Source organism: Lacerta agilis, chromosome 8, assembly GCF_009819535.1.
Source record: "Lacerta agilis isolate rLacAgi1 chromosome 8, rLacAgi1.pri, whole genome shotgun sequence".
NCBI classification, from domain to species: domain Eukaryota; kingdom Metazoa; phylum Chordata; class Lepidosauria; order Squamata; family Lacertidae; genus Lacerta; species Lacerta agilis.
Window position 1 is genome coordinate 79,605,822 of NC_046319.1, and position 15,706 is coordinate 79,621,527.

Consider the following 15,706-nt stretch of genomic DNA (forward strand, 5'->3'; position numbering starts at 1 on the left):
CTCTGCCCAGGAGTGGCCATAGCTGGCCAGAAGCTCTTGAGCTGTGGAGCTCTCCCAGGCGATGTTTGTGCTCCTTGAGGAGGGGGCAGCAGCGCAGTCCCACCTAGAGGAAGTTGATTGCTGAATTCCTGAACTGGAGCCCTGCCTGCCTGCCTGCCTTTAAGACCACCACTTGGTTGGAGATCAGTTTCGGTGCCTTGGCCCTCATCCAGCTCTTTGCAGCAGCCAGGAAGAGGCCCGGCACCTGCCCAGCCTCACCTGCCTCAGGTATCACAGGGAAATGGCGCCAGGTGACAGTTGCCTGCGGCTTTGCTCCTGCAGTGGGCGACCCCCCCCCCCCGAGCAGCAGATAGGAGCCCCTCCAGCCTTAGGCTCCTGCCTTTTCGGGGCTGTGTCTGAATAGCCAGTTTGGTGGTTGTGGTGGGGGAACTAGTGGGTCTTCCCGAGGATCTGGCTCTTTGCTTGTGATCTGAAGGTGTCCTTAGCTGAGAGGGCAGAAGGTGTGTGGGTTGTGCTTTGTAGCTTGTCGTTGTGTGACTGTTTGTTTTGCAGAGACTTTGGACTCCTGCAGCAGGAGGAGAGGGCCTGTGTGCGCCTTGCTCATTCTCTCGCCCGGCCCAGCCAGCCGTGCGCTCTTTAGATTGGGTGTGTGTGTGTGTGTGTGCACTTTCAGAGGCCCCCCTCAAGCTCTAACTTGGCATGTGGATCTGCTGCTGGGTTGCCAGGATACTTTCTGGGCTCAGTCCAGCCGCTCTGGGCCTTTGCGTCGGGACAAAAGATGGTTCAAAAAGTCTGAGTGATCTGTGCAGGTTGTCCTGCGTTGGGTCGCCCCCCCCCCCCATGAAGCAGAATCGGGTCCCTTCAGCCTCCACGCGGCTTGCCACTGGATCCCTGCTGCTCACCATCCCCGTAGCGCTCTTCTTTGCAGAAAATTCACGTTTAACTTGTCAAATATTTAAACTCGCATATTTTTGAACTCTGTTCCACGAGAGAGGTTGTTGGGTTGTACTTCCGGTGTGTGAAACCACTCTTTTTTGAGGATCTTTCCTAGAATTGTGGAGTTGGAAGGGACCCCAGAGGGTCATCTAGCCCAACCCCCTGCTGTACAGGAATCGCAGCTGAAGCATCCCTGACAAGTGGACACCCCTTTTTTGCCATCTCACTGTGTGCCCTTTTTGTGTCGCTTCGAATCTGTGCGCCTGGAATCTGCAGGAGCTCCAGAGGCCTAGTTTGGTTCTGCACATTTGTGCCAATAATAATAATAATAATAATAATAATAATAATAAATATCCTGCCCATCTGACTGGTTTGCCCCAGCCACTCTAGGTGGTCTAGATGACTGAGGTTGCAGCTGCCAGCCTCTCTTGAGATGGTGACAGTGGCAGTGCTTCCACCGTGCCACAGACCCAGCATCCTGCAACGGTGATTCAGTGGCCGGCAAGCTGCTCTCCGTGGAACTGGAAGCGCACGACGCAGTGTCCAAGGTTACTGGGGGTCTAATTTTAAACTTCTTGGCCTGGAAGCTCTCCCTTTAAATGTTTCATGGCACTCTCCTGAAATATTTTAATAGGAAACTTTTCTGTTTCTCGAAGAAGCGCAGTTTATTTTCTTGCCGGATATGAAAGTAAGCCTGCAGGAAGCCTTTACCCAGGGATGCCAGGGTGGGCACAATGGGCCCTTATCTTCATACAATGCCTGCCTTGTCGGAAGGCACCCCCTGAGGGTTGTGACAGTTGGAGGAATCTGCCCCCATGGGCCGGTTCTGCTTCTCAATGGCTCCCCTGTCTGTCTGGAAGAAGGGTCTGAGCTTACTATGGGGCAGGGGCTGGCCTGTTGTGGCAAGAGGAAGTTTTCTGCAGGACTGAGGCTTTGTGGGGGACCCCACTGCCTCTCCCCCCCCACCGAGTGCACATTTGCTGAAAGCTTTTCTTTGGCATCCTGGCTCCCTTTGATCCATGGGTTTCTGGGTTCTCTCTTTTTCTTATGGCTTGAAATCACTGCAACCTCAAGTAAACAAGCAGATAATTATCTTCTTTTTCTCTTTCCATTTTCTCAAACTTCCATGTTCTTGTCATGTCCCTTTTCTTCACCTTTTTTTTCTCAACAAGAAAGCTCCAAAAATCATGCCCCCTTCTCATAGCGAAGTTGCTCCGGTTGCTTGGTCATTCTGGCAGCCTCTTTTCTGAGCTTCTTCCAAGCTCTGCATGCCCTTTTTGAGATGAGGCAGCCAGAACTCTATCCAGTGGTTTTGTGCCATTTGTTGTTGTTCAGTTGTTCAGTCGTGTCCGACTCTTCGTGACCCCATGGACCAGAGCACGCCAGGCACGCCTATCCTCCACTGCCTCCCGCAGTTTGGCCAAACTCATGTTAGTCCTTCGAGAACACTGTCCAACCATTTCATCCTCTGTCGTCCCCTTCTCCTTGTGCCCTCCATTTTCCCCAACATCAGGGTCTTTTCCAGGGAGTCTCTCTTCTCATGAGGTGGCCAAAGTACTGGAGCCTCAGCTTCAGGATCTGTCCTTCCAGTGAGCACTCAGTGCTGATTTCTTTAAGGATGGATAAGTTTGATCTTCTTGCAGTCCATGGGACTCTCAAGAGTCTTCTCCAGCACCAGAATTCAAAAGCATCCATTCTTTGGCGATCAGTCTTCTTTATGGTCCAGCTCTCACTTCCAATACATCACTACTGGGAAAACCGTAGCTTTAACTATACGGAGCTTTGTTGGCAAGGTAATGTCTCTGCTTTTTAAGATGCTGTCTAGGTTTGTCATTGCTTTCCTCCCAAGAAGCAGGCGTCTTTTAATTTCCTGACTGCTGTCACCATCTGCAGTGATCATGGAGCCCAAGAAAGTGAAATCTCTCACTGCCTCCATTTCTTCCCCTTCTATTTGCCAGGAGGTGATGGGACCAGTGGCCATGATCTTAGTTTTTTTGATGTTGAGCTTCAGACCATATTTTGCGCTCTCCTCTTTCACCCTCATTAAAAGGTTCTTTAATTCCTCCTCACTTTCTGCCATCAAGGTTGTGTCATCAGCATATCTGAGGTTGTTGATATTTCTTCCGGCTATCTTAATTCCGGCTTGGGATTCATCCATTCCAGTTTGTGCCATAGCTATGTATAATTGACAGCTTCACCTTCGTTCCGTTTCCTAATGATCCCGGATCGTGGAATTAGCCTTTTTCGGTTGACGTCTTCCTCAAGCCCTCCACTCCCACCTCAAGGCCTCATTCCTTGTCAGTCACAGCCGGATAAGATAAGATTTCTTTATTGTCATTGTACAAGTGCAACATTGTACAAGTGCAACGGAATTGGATGCCATCCCATAAAAACAAACAAAAAAAGCACAAAAAACACATTGTCAGCCACACATGCACATACGTACACACCCATCACAACTCTACAAGGTCATATTATCTGGTTACAGCATTTAAGATGGTTATAGCCAGCTCAGATCCCGTGAGCGTATATGTGAAATTCAGATCTTTTCGCCCTTGTTTACATTGAATCGCATTTGCCTTTTTTCTGCTTGCTCTCCCAATTTGGAGAGGCCCTTCTGGAGCTCTCCGCAATCCTTCCCCCCCCCCGCCCTCTAATCCCCCTGAATCAGAGCCAGACTTGATTCTCTGTGGTGCCTGCTCAAGGGAGGGAATAACTCGACTGATAATTCCTTGAGTGAGTGAGCAATTGGATAAAGAACTCGGGTTTAATAAATAGCCTTCTTTGCAAAGGACGTTTGTGTGGATTGCCCACAAGAGCTGCTTCTGAGGTTGGAATTCCTTTGTCTTTGGCAGTGTCTCAGAGCAGGGCAGCGGGAACGGAACAGATCCTTGCGTTGGTTTGGGCTGATTGCCACCTCGCTTTAAAGTTTATCGTTTACTTGGGGCTTAGTAGGCATCTGTGAGATGGAGTCTTCAAGGCCCGCTTTTCAGGGCAGAGAAGCTCCACTTCTCCTCTCCATCCGCTGTATCACTTGTCTGCCCAACCACTTGCTTGTTTGGCCATTATTGAAGATTTGCCGGGGGGGGGGCGGTCAGTGTTAGAAACTCAGATATATAAGCTAGGTGCCAAACGGCTCCTTAAACCAAGTTTGCAGTTGCCAAAACGAAATGTCTAGTTGCCTGATGGGCTGGCTGTGATTGATTCTCATTAAACATCTGGCTAGTTCAGATTATAACCCTGGCCCCATGCTGACTGCAACTGATGGGAGTTGTAGCCCAACAACAGCTGGAGGACACTCGTTGGTTTAAGTGCCTGTTGTGGTCTGTTCCTTGGTATCCTCAAACTGCCATGCCAGGACGGCCTGGGGCTGCCAGGAGGTTCTCAACCCACAGTGGCCGCTCTGCGCTTGAAAACCCCACCTGGGACTCAGAGGTGGAGATGGGCTGAGAGGCCTGCAAGGTTGTCCATAGATGGCAAGACTCCCCAGCGCTGGAAAATTCAGCCATGCCCTGTAGGGAGGGAGTTTGACTTCACAAGTTGTCTTTGGGAACCTGGCCCTCCTCCTCCTCCTCCTCCTCCTCCTCCTCCTCCTCCACTTCTTCTTCTTCTTCTTCTTCTTTCTTCTTCTTCTTCTTCTTCTTCCCCTCTCCTCCTCCCCTCCTCCTCTTCACCTCCTCCTCCTCCTCTTCACCTCCTCCTCCTCTTCTCCTCCTACTCCTCCTCTTCTTCATCTCCTCCTCCTCTCTTCCTTCTTTTCCCTTCCTCCTCCCCCTCCTTCCTCCTCCTCCTCCCCTCTTCTCCTTCCTCTTCTTCTTCTTTTCTCTTTCTTTCCTCTTCTTCCTCTTCTTCCTTCTTCCTCCTTTTCTCCTTCTTCTTCTCCTTTTCTTCTGTTCCTTTCCTCCTTCTCTTCTCTTCCCTCCTTCTTTCTTCTTTCTTCTTCTCTTCTTCTTTCTTCTTCTTCTTCTTCTCTCCCCTTCCCCCCTCCTTCTCCCCCTCCTTCTCTTCTCTTCTCCCCCTTCTCCTCCCCCCCCCTCCTCCTTCTCCTTCTCCTCTCCCTTCTCCCTCCTCCTTCTCCTCTCCTCCCCCTCCTCCTCCGTCTTCCCCTCCTCCTCCTTCCTTTCCTTCCTTCCTTCCTTCCTTCCTTCCTTCCTTCCTTCCTTCCTCCGGCCTCCTCCTCCTCCTCCTTCCCTCCTCCTTCCTCCTTTCTCTTCCTCTTTCCCTTTTCCTTCCTTCCTTCTCCTTCCTTCCTTCCTTCCTTCCTCCTCCTCCTCCTTCCTTCCTCCTTCCTCCTTCTCTTCCTCCTTCCTTCCTTCCTTCCTTCCTTCCCCTTCCTCCTTCCTCCCTCTCCCCCCTTGCTGCCTTTTGCAGACATTAACTTGCCTGTGAGGTGGCTGTGGGATTTTCTATCTCCGCAAATCTCTCCCCCCCCCCTTTGATGCAGCGACGTAACTCTTTGCCTTTTCAAATCTGGAATCACCCCCCCCCCCCTTTTGTTGTGTGCCGCATGTACACGAAGAGCCGCTCGTTCCTGGTAATAAAAAATTAATGCCCCAAAATCTTTGATGCCTGCTCCAGTTTGCGTTGGCCGCCCTGCTGCATTGTTCCCACCGCTCTTCATTAACTGCTCCCCCCCCCCCCCGCCGCCGCCCGCCTCTTCCCCTCCAGTCATAGATTTGTTTAAATTGCCTCCCATTGCTGCAGCTTCCACTGACAGCCAGCTACTGGTAGGAGGTGGTCTTGGAACAGAGGAAGGCAATCTCCGAGAGCTGGGGACGCAAGGAGGGCGAAAGTCCGGCATGGGGCTAAGCCTTTGAATGCAGACAATCTCAGACAAGACAAGTCTCAGACAAGGTTTTGGGTGCTATTTAGCTCATAGCTTTCATATCTTCTGTTTCTAACACTGGAAGGAGGTGCCATCCTGCATGGCTCCCAGTTCTCCCTAATGTTGAGTCGGAATCTCCCTTTCTTGCCACGTGAATCCCTTGGTCGGGTCCTCCCCCTTTGGAGCAGCAGAAAACCAGCTTTTCTCCATCTTCCCGGTATCTGAAGAAGTGTGCATGCACACGAAGCTCATACAAGAACAAACTCAGTTGGTCTCTAAGGTGCTACTGAAAGAATTTTCTATTTTTGTTTCCAGGGGACAGCAACTTGAGATCTTGAAGATGGCCATCGTGTTCATCTCTCCTGCTCCTCATCGGCTTTCCAGTCCTCCGTCATCCTGGCCGCCCCCTCTGCCCACCTTCCAGCCTGTCAATACCCGTTTGAATGAGTCATTTTGCCTCGGAACAGAAACGGAAGCAAAGAAACCAAACAAGTATAAACACTATTGGACCTAAAAAGTCGGCATGCAACAACGCTGGCGTTGGCAGGGAATGCTTGCCCCTTTGTGGCAGGAAGGGTCTGAGCCCAGGGACTTCAAGGGCAAAGTGGCACCTGAGTCACCGAGGGTGCGGGGACTTGTCTTGGCCAAAGGTGGAATGTGCTGAGGCAGACACAGTCAAGGGAACAGCTGCCTCCTCAGGATCTCAATTATTTTCCATCATCCATTTCTATGGCCACTTTTGAGGGTCCGAGTGTCTCCCTTGGTGTGATTCCTCACCCTGTTTAGGGAAGCTTTCAATGTTTAATAGATTATTGTATTTTAATATTCTGTTGGAAGCCCCCAGAGTGGCTGGGGAGATGGGCGGGTAATTATTATTATTATTATTATTATTATTACCCTGCAAGGCACGTTTCTGTGTGCTGCTGCAAACCCACCTTTCGTGGGTCTGCTGTAGGCCAGGACGTGAGTTGTGGGTTGGATCTTGGCCCCCCAGTAGTGAAGAGGGGGAGGCTGGGAAGGGGCTGGTGGTGTAGGGCAGGGGTCAGCAACCTTTTTCAGCAGGGGGCCGGTCCACCGTCCCTCAGACCGTGTGGTTGGCCGGAGTATATATTTTTGGGGGGGGGAATGAAAGAAATTCCTATGCCCCACAAATAACCCAGAGGTGCATCTTAAAATAAAAGCACACATTCTACTCCATGTCAAAACACCAGGCAGGCCCCACAAATAACCCAGAGATGCCTTTTTAAATAAAAGGACACATTCTACTCTTGTAAAAACATGCTGATTCTCGGACCATCCGTGGGCCGGATGAGAAGGCCTTATGTGCCTACCCTGGTGTTGGGGGAAGGAAGCCTGCAGGATCCCACGCAGGCAGATGTCAGAGGGTGAAGTGGAGGTGCGAGCTCTGTTGCTTTTGCAAGACCTTGGGCCTTGCTGTGGGTTCCTGCGCTGCTTCCTCCCAGCGGGCTGCTCCTTCTGGCGCTGCTTCAGCCGCCTTCTGGGCTTGACCAGCTTCCCACTTGGGAGCGCTCCGAGGCCTGGCAACAGCCGTCACTGGTCAGCAGCAGCCAGCCGGCGCTGGCCTTTTGTCCGCCTCTCCCCAACCGCAGCCCAGCTCTTGGCTGGCAGCGTGGGAATCGCAGAGCCGAGCCTTTCCTGGCCATTGGGACTGCCTCTCGCTAGAGGGGGCCGCCAGGAGGCAGCGGCAGCAGCAGCAGGACAAAGCTCCTTCCTGGGCACCTGGCAAGGCCGTCGGCAAGACCTCTGCGGGCCCTGCAACAACCCTCTCTCTTCCACCTCCTGCCAGGGAGAAGAAGCCTCGCAGTGCTGAATCAGAAAGGCCGATCTTTCCGCATCGCAGGTGCAAATTCCTGGCCGCTTAGAAGGGAGGCAGCAGCGGGTCCTTGAAGGGGGCTGCCGGCCTGGTGCCCTGTCTGCGGGTGGTTACTATTGATATACAGCGGTACCCCGGGTTACACACCAATCCATTCCGGATCGTGGTACGTAACGTGGGCGTGCGTATCATGAATGCACAAAAACGAACAAATCACGATTTGAGCGCGCTCCGGAAACAACTTCCGGGTTGCAGGCGTTCGCAACTCGACGTCCGCAGCACGGGGTGTGCGTAACCCGGGGTACCACTGTGTCCTTATATTCATATCTACCCGCCAAGGCAGCCTTGTTCCCCTTCTGCAGCCTGCACAGGCTGCGGGGCCAGTTTTGCATGCCTTCTGGTTTGCGTCTGTTGAGCCTTTCCTCCTGAGCTGTCTCTGGCCCCTTTGCGCTGCCTCTCCTCCTCCTCTCCTTTCCTTTCCTTTAATCCTTCACTTATTGCAATCCACTCCTTGGCCAGGGAAGTTAATCTGCTACCTTCCAACAGCTGCCTCAAAAGCCAGCTGTGTCTTCTCTCCCCTCCTCCGAAGAAGCAGAGGGCTGCTTTTGCTCCTTCCTTGTGCTGCTGCCCTTCCCCTCCCTCCCTCCCTCCCTCCTCGCTCTCTCTCCTCCCATAGCTGCCCAGCCCCAGAGTGTCATGTTCTGGCTCCTTGGAATTTCCTTTGGCTTCGAGTGGCTGCCAAGCCAAGGAGAAACCCCCCCCCAGCACCAGTTTCCATGAGCTCGGCTTGGAGTGGGGATTTGTGCTTCATGAGCATGGAGCCCAGTAGCGATGGATCGGTGGCCCCAGGAGTTAGCCTGTGGGAAGGAAGCCGCAGCGTGCAGACTGTGGGATCCCAGAGGGAATTTGTGGGGCCCCTTTGGAGGAGGCAGACGGAGAGGCTCAAGAACTAACACATGTTCCCTTCCTTTAGCCACTAGTTTCCTAATACTTATTATATCTGATATTTCAGCATCAGAAATGTGTGTGTGTGTGTGTGTGTGTAAAATTTCCTCCCCAAGCAATTCTTTTGGCACAGGAACCCCAGCTTTCCCAGGGTTCATGGAGCAGCTCTCCAGCATGGAGCCGACACAGCAGTGTGGTGTAGTGGCTAGAGCGTCGGAAATAGGGCCTGGGAGAGACTTGGGTTCAGGAGGAAGCCAGCCGCCTCCCCAACCAAGGGTGCTTTGTCCCCGGCGCAAACCGTGGCTCGACCACACCGGCCATCTGCCCCGTCTCCATGGTTTGCCTTCTCCCGCCTTCCAACCGTGTCTCATTTCCTGGAGGAAATGTCACAGCGGCAAGACATGAGTAATGGGGATGACATACCGTGAGTTTCCTTCTCCTTGCAAGAGACGTGCGGGGAAGACGTGATTTGGAAGGAGCCCAGAGGAGGATGAGAAGGAGGATGTCATTCACAAGGAAGGAACAGGGTCTCCAGATAAGCAGCTCGGCCCAGACTTTGGAGGCCAAGTGCGACCAGGACTGAAGGGGAAAGCCAGGAATTCGGGGGGGGGGCGGGGGCTTGTACAGTACTTTTGTCTCGCTTTGCATGTGCAAATACTTTCGACTTCTTGCTGACCTTCTTGATAGGAGAATGGTCCTTGCGTGCTTGGGAGCGATCACTTTGTGTAGGCTGAGGTTAGGCCACATGTTGGGTTTGGGTTTTTCTAAGGAGGCAAGGAGGTTTCCGTTCATCCTGGTGTCATAAGGGACCACAAGGGAGAGACAGGTTTGTGTCCAGGGTTATTTGCGGCTCTGTGTGCTGCTGACTCGGCCACTGTCCGTGCCCGACTTGGGCGTCCGTGTTCTTGAGTGGACTTTGGCTTGCAGAAGCTAGTTACCAATAGCTCTCACCTCCAGGGTTTGAAACTGCCCAGCGCCAGGCACATTTCGCTATGGGCACATGCCGAATTGCAGCTACCTGGAGGTTTCTGGGTGCCAGTTTAAAAAGCTCTGCCTTCGTCCATAGTTAATTCCACTTCCATTTCGGCTGTGTGTTTTCTCCTTCTGGGATAAGTGAATTGTTGTAAGAGCAAGCTAGAGTCAAGCAGCGTAGCTGAGACTGTAGAACCGTAGTGTTGGAAGGGACCCCCCAGGGTCATCCAGTCCAACCCCCTGGAATAGACGTTCTGTTGTGGTGACCACAACCAGGTTTAAGATGCCATTTGGCGCCTAGCTTCTATATCTTTGAGTTTCTAACTCTGCTTACTCACGGGATGGTGTGATTTCCTGTCCCCTGTGGAACCCATGCCTTGCCCCTCTTACCTTGTTTGAACCCAGTTTGACCCAGGTTTGTTTTATTTATTAAATTTATTAGATTCCTTCTCTCGCTGCAGGCAACTCCGTGCGTCTTTACAGAACCAAAGCAAAACAATAGCAACAAAACCCCCAAACCCATACATTCATTAAATGTTTTCTCTGGGGGGAAAAAAAAGAAGAAAAGAACCCCTGCTTTAAAAGGCCATATATTGATTAGAAGCCAAAATACCTAGTTGAAGAGGAATGTTTCTGCCTGGCACCTAAATATATGTAAGGAACTCTCATGGAGGGGGTACACAGAAAGGGTAATTGGTGCTAGTTTGCCTTCATAGAGACACACTATGCTGCCTGAGTTAGGAAGAGAGCAGAGGGAATTGTCGCAGATCCTTTGCATCCCGGTCATCATCTGTTTGATTTACTTCCATCTGGACGTCGCTACAGGGCTTTATATACAAAAACTAGGCACAGGAACAGTTTCTTCCCTTGCGCCATTAAATTGTTAAATTCGTAGTTAGGTAGCAAGGGGAGGCCAGTTATGGGTGGGGTTCCTTTGCTGTGTTAATTGTATTGTGAGTGGAATAGTGTTGTATAAAGTACGTTTACATTGCAATGTAGCCGAAGCAAAATTCCAAGTATGTTGTACTTGGCCAATAAAATTATTCCTACACAAACAAGGAGCTCAGTTGGTGATTGCAGGGTCTGTGTTTAGCATGGTTCCCTGAGCGGTCCCTCTGAAACCCCCTTTCCCACGTGTCATTTTGCTTGCATCAATTTCTGTGCGGTAGTTCAGCGCGAGAGGATTTTACGGGGGCGAGCGCTTTCCTCTGGGCTTGCCACTTCCCCCCCCCCCCCGACGAGTCTAGAAAAGCTGGTATTCTGATCATGTTGGAACATTTCGGATGCAGCGCTGCGCATCTAGGGGGAATGCATGGAATGGATTCACATGGATTTCTAAGATGTTTGTGAATGAATCAAGCGCCTGTTTCCTCCTACGAGCCCTGGGAAAGCAATTAGCCTCAGAGTTCGTTTTGCCAGGAGAACCCGTTGTTTGTGGAAAGCACCCTGGAACCGGGTGATTCGAACCCGGGTGCATCTGCCGTTCCAGTCTGGGCTCTGATGAAAACGAGGGTGCCTTTTCTCTGGCTTGCCTGCACCCGTGTGCATCGGAGGAGCTTCTGTTCATTTTGATTCGGCTTGCGCCGGAGCTGCTGATCTGAAGCAGCTTGCATCTTTCAGCCTGGGGCTGTTGTTCGTAGGCTGCGCCCCAGAGAGTCCCGCAGCCTAACCAGAAATGCATGCTCTGTTTGAAGGCAAACTCTCCTCTGGGGAAGAGAAAAAGAGAGCGAGAGGCAGTGTTAGAAACTCAGATATATCAGCTAACCATCAAATGGCACCTTAAACATAGGTTACGGTCGCCACAACAGAATGTCTAGGTGCCTTTTTTGCCATGAGATTGATTAGTACAAGTAGTAGTATTCTTTTCATTTCTGTGCCGCTTCATATTTTAAAGGGGAGGGGAACCTCAAAGCGGTTTACAATACATTAAAACATCGAATAAAACAATACAGAATAAAAAAAAAATGAAAGGCACAAATACAGGATGGGTGACACCTGGCTTGAGAGCAGTACATGTGAAAGGATCTAGGAGTCTTGGTAGACCACAAACTTGACATGAGTCAACAGTGTGATGCAGCAGCTAAAAAAGCCAATGCTGCTCCAGAGACGGACACGGAACAATGGGTTCAAACTACACAAAAGAAGATTCCACCTAAAAATTAGGAAGAACTTCCTGACAGTGAGAGCTGTTGGACAGTGGGATTTGCTGCCAAGGAGTGTGGTGGAGTCTCCTTCTTGGAGGTCTTTAAGCGGAGGCTTGACAGCCATCTGTCAGGAATGCTTTGATGGTGTTTCCTGCTTGGCAGGGGGTTGGACTGGATGGCCCTTGTGGTCTCTTCCAACTCTAGGATTCTATGATTCTAAATTCAAGCTTCAAAGGAAATATTTCAGATCCTTCTCTAAGTGACATTTGGCTTTCTCCATATTTACTCACCTACTTAATTTCTAGAGCTGCCCCATAGCAGAAGTGCCTTAGGAAGCCATTGTGGTGTAGCGGTTTGAGTGTCGGACCTGGGAGATCAGGATTCGAATCCCCACTCTGTCACAAAGCTCACTGGGTGAGCTTGGAGTCAGCCGCAGCCAGTGTGGTGTAGTGGTTAAGAGCGGTAGACTCGTAATCTGGTGAACCGGGTTCGCGTCTCCTCTCCTCCACATGCAGCTGCTGGGTGACCTTGGGCTAGTCACACTTCTCTGAAGTCCCTCAGCCCCACTCACATCACAGTGTGTTTGTTGTGGGGGAGGAAGGGAAAGGAGAATGTGAGCTGCTTTGAGACTCCTTCGGGTGATAAAGCAGGATATCAAATCCAAACTCCTCCTCCTCCTCTTCCTCCTCCTTCTTCACCTCCCTCGCAGGGTCGTTGTAGGGATTAACTGGGGGGTGTGTGAACCGTGTGCCAACCTGGCATCCAGAGATCTCCATGGGGTTGCAATTGGACCCAGGGCAGTTGCAAAATGCGCCTGGCGCCTGGGGAATTTCAAAACACTGTCGAGAGGATGCCCAGAGCTGGCTATCTGGCTGTTCTTTCATTATCGGTTTGCTGAGGGAGGCAGAGAATTGACCATTAGCTGCCACTGCCATTCTGGGCCCATTTATGGGGACTGCCGTCCTCTTCAACCCACACAAAGGCTCTCATCTAGGTTCGTACGGTACCTAATTCATGCTACGACTCGGCCTGGCCATCTGTCGCCCTTTTTGATTGACTGGTTCAATGGGATCTACGCAGTGTGATTATCTGGTGTAAACATCTTTTCTGCCCAGCGTCGGGGGTCAGATGCCTCCGAGACTTTGCTTTGCAGAGCTGGCTCATTGTTGGGCTCCCTCCGCTTTGCAACCCCAGGGCTCCAGGAGGCGGCTTTGGTCTGTGTCCGACTCGCACTTGTGCAAATGGAAGCTGCTTTCTTGGCATTTGCCGGACTCGCCCTGGTCTTTTGTCTCCTCCCGATTTCCACACCCAGGGCTTTGGCCTCCCTTCGGACCCCCCCCTTGTGGATGTCTGCTTGTAGCCAAACTCCTTCAGAGGAAAGGTGTCGGCAAACTGCACAAAGGTGGGAAGGGCTCCTTGTCTGAAACCACGGAGAGCTAGTGTGTGTCAGTGTAGACAAGGGATGGGAAAGCTGTTCCCTGCAGGCGTTGTTACTGATTTTCAAACAAACACTGAAGTGGTATGCAACAGGGTAAAAAGGGATGTGGGTGGAATCCAGTCCAGTTTACATTTTAATACAAGCCTAACTTAATTCACAGCGCAGTGTGCATGCTGAAATGTGTTTGACTTTGAAAAATTTGTCCTCTGTTGAATTCTCTGGTGTAGTTCTCCATCCTAAAAGCATGTATATAAATGGTTTGTTAGGGGGAAGGGTGCATAAAAGTGATTTATATGTGGTATCACTTGCAATTGTGTGTGAAAAGTTCAAATGGAGGCAGGACAAATTGTTGGTGCCATTTTAAGGGGTGCCTGGGTGGATTGTCACCCCTGTTGGACGCAGCAGGTATCCCAGGGGCCTGTTTCCCGGGGGGACGGGGACGTTTGTGGAGAGGATCCCAATGAAAGGGCGCCTTCTCCTTCTGCCCTCTGGGAGAGGAATGGCCTTTGTGAAGATTGCATTTTCTGGGGAACAGGCAGAGCAAGGGAGATAACAGCACAGAAAGGCTTTTTTTGGCTAAGTTCAAGGCGGGCAGAGCTCCTGGCCTTCTGTCACTGTGCCATTGAGAGCGTTCTCACTTATGGTTTATGTGTGTGTGGTACGGAAGCTGCACTTCTCGGGACAGGATTGTGTTGCGAAGAATGATCAAAACAGCAGAGAGTATTATTGGCTGTTCGCTCTCTACCCTGGAACGTATCTATACCATCAGGTGCCACAGAAAGGCATTAGACGTATCAAGAGACCCATCGCACCCAGGTCACCGGTTCTTTGAGCTTCTGCCATCGGGATGGAGATACAGAACAATGAAGGCGAGAACGAGCCGTCTCAAGAACAGTTTCTTTCCTTGGCCTTAAATGGAAACTCTGGACTCTGAAGTCATCTTTTATTTGTTGTATTGTCCTGTATTGTATTGTGTTTATCAGTATTTTTTAAAATTATGTGGAGTGCCTTATTTGAGTTGATATAGCAACTGAGGAATTTTGTTGTTTCCCGCAAGGGGACAATGACAATGAAGATCTGATCTATTCTATTCTATTCTATTCTATGTAGGTGGGCAACTGTGGCTTCGCAGCCTAGCAAGCGCACAGTGATGCTTTGGCACAGGGCTGTGCGCCTCCGCCCGCCTGCACTCCTCCCTTGCTCACTGAGTCACAAAGCAAACAAGCTGTTCTCTCTGCGGCAGCCAAGCTCCACAACCCGGGAACGGTTTCCTGGGGGACCACGGGGCTGCCCTTGTAGACTCAGCTGGAGCCAGAAACGCCAGCCACCTGGCCCCCGAGACCTTCCCCTTCCAAAGGCAAGAGGGCCCGCCACGTTCCCCATTCAGCTGCTGCTTTTTACAACAGATAAAATACAAAGCTGTGATATCTCTGGATAGAAATGTGTTAATTATAGAACTAAACTAACAATGTTGTTGTTCAGTCGTTCAGCTGTGTCCGACTCTTCGTGACCCCATGGACCAGAGCACGCCAGGCACGCCTATCCTTCACTGCCTCTCGCAGTTTGGCCAAACTCATGTTAGTAGCTTCGAGAACACTGTCCAACCATCTCATCCTCTGTCGTCCCCTTCTCCTTGTGCCCTCCATCTTTCCCAACATCAGGGTCTTTTCCAGGGAGTCTTCCCTTCTCCTGAGGTGGCCAAAGTACTGGAGCCTCAACTTCAGGATCTGTCCTTCCAGTGGCACTCAGTGCTGATTTCTTGAGAATGGATAGGTTTGATCTTTTTGCAGTCCATGGGACTCTCAAGAGTCTCCTCCAGCACCATAATTCAAAAGCATCAATTCTTCGGCAATCAGCCTTCTTTATGGTCCAGCTCTCACTTCCATACATCACTACTGGGGAAACCATAGCTTTAAATATACGGACCTTGTCAGCAAGGTGATGTCTTTGCTTTTTAAGATGCTGTCTAGGTTTGTCATTGCTTTTCTCCCGAGAAGCAGGCGTCTTCTAATTTCGTGACTGCTGTCACCATCTGCAGTGATCATGGAACCCAAGAAAGTGAAATCTCTCACTGCCTCCATTCTTCCCCTTCTTTGCCAGGAGGTGATGGGACCAGTGGCCATGATCTTAGTTTTTTTTGATGTTGAGCTTCAAACTAACAATATCGTCATACAAAAGTATACATAGATATTTCCTCAGAGGCAAAGCCTATATATGCTTTCAAACATCAAAGTGCTGATTCAAAGTGCAATATAATGTTAAAAGATGGTTATGCAAAAGTCTATAAGACGTATGGGTCTATCTTCCCAATGTTGGAGAAGGTTATACAAAGTCATTCAGACGTGTGGGTATGTCCTCCCAACGGGTGGCCAGCTTCAAATCTTCCTGTTTCACCAGCAGTTTCATCAAGGTCTGGACATCAGATCAGAACTAGGATATTAAACATAGCTAAGCTATTCAAAGTGACTCAGACTCCCATCATTCCAATATAGCCAATGCGGACTCCAAACTCTCTCCTGCTTTTTACCAGGCTCCCAAGCAATGTTTTCGCCAGCGATGCTGCTCCAAAGGGCTGGCGTCTTGCACACAATCATCTTGCAGTGTCAGGAGCA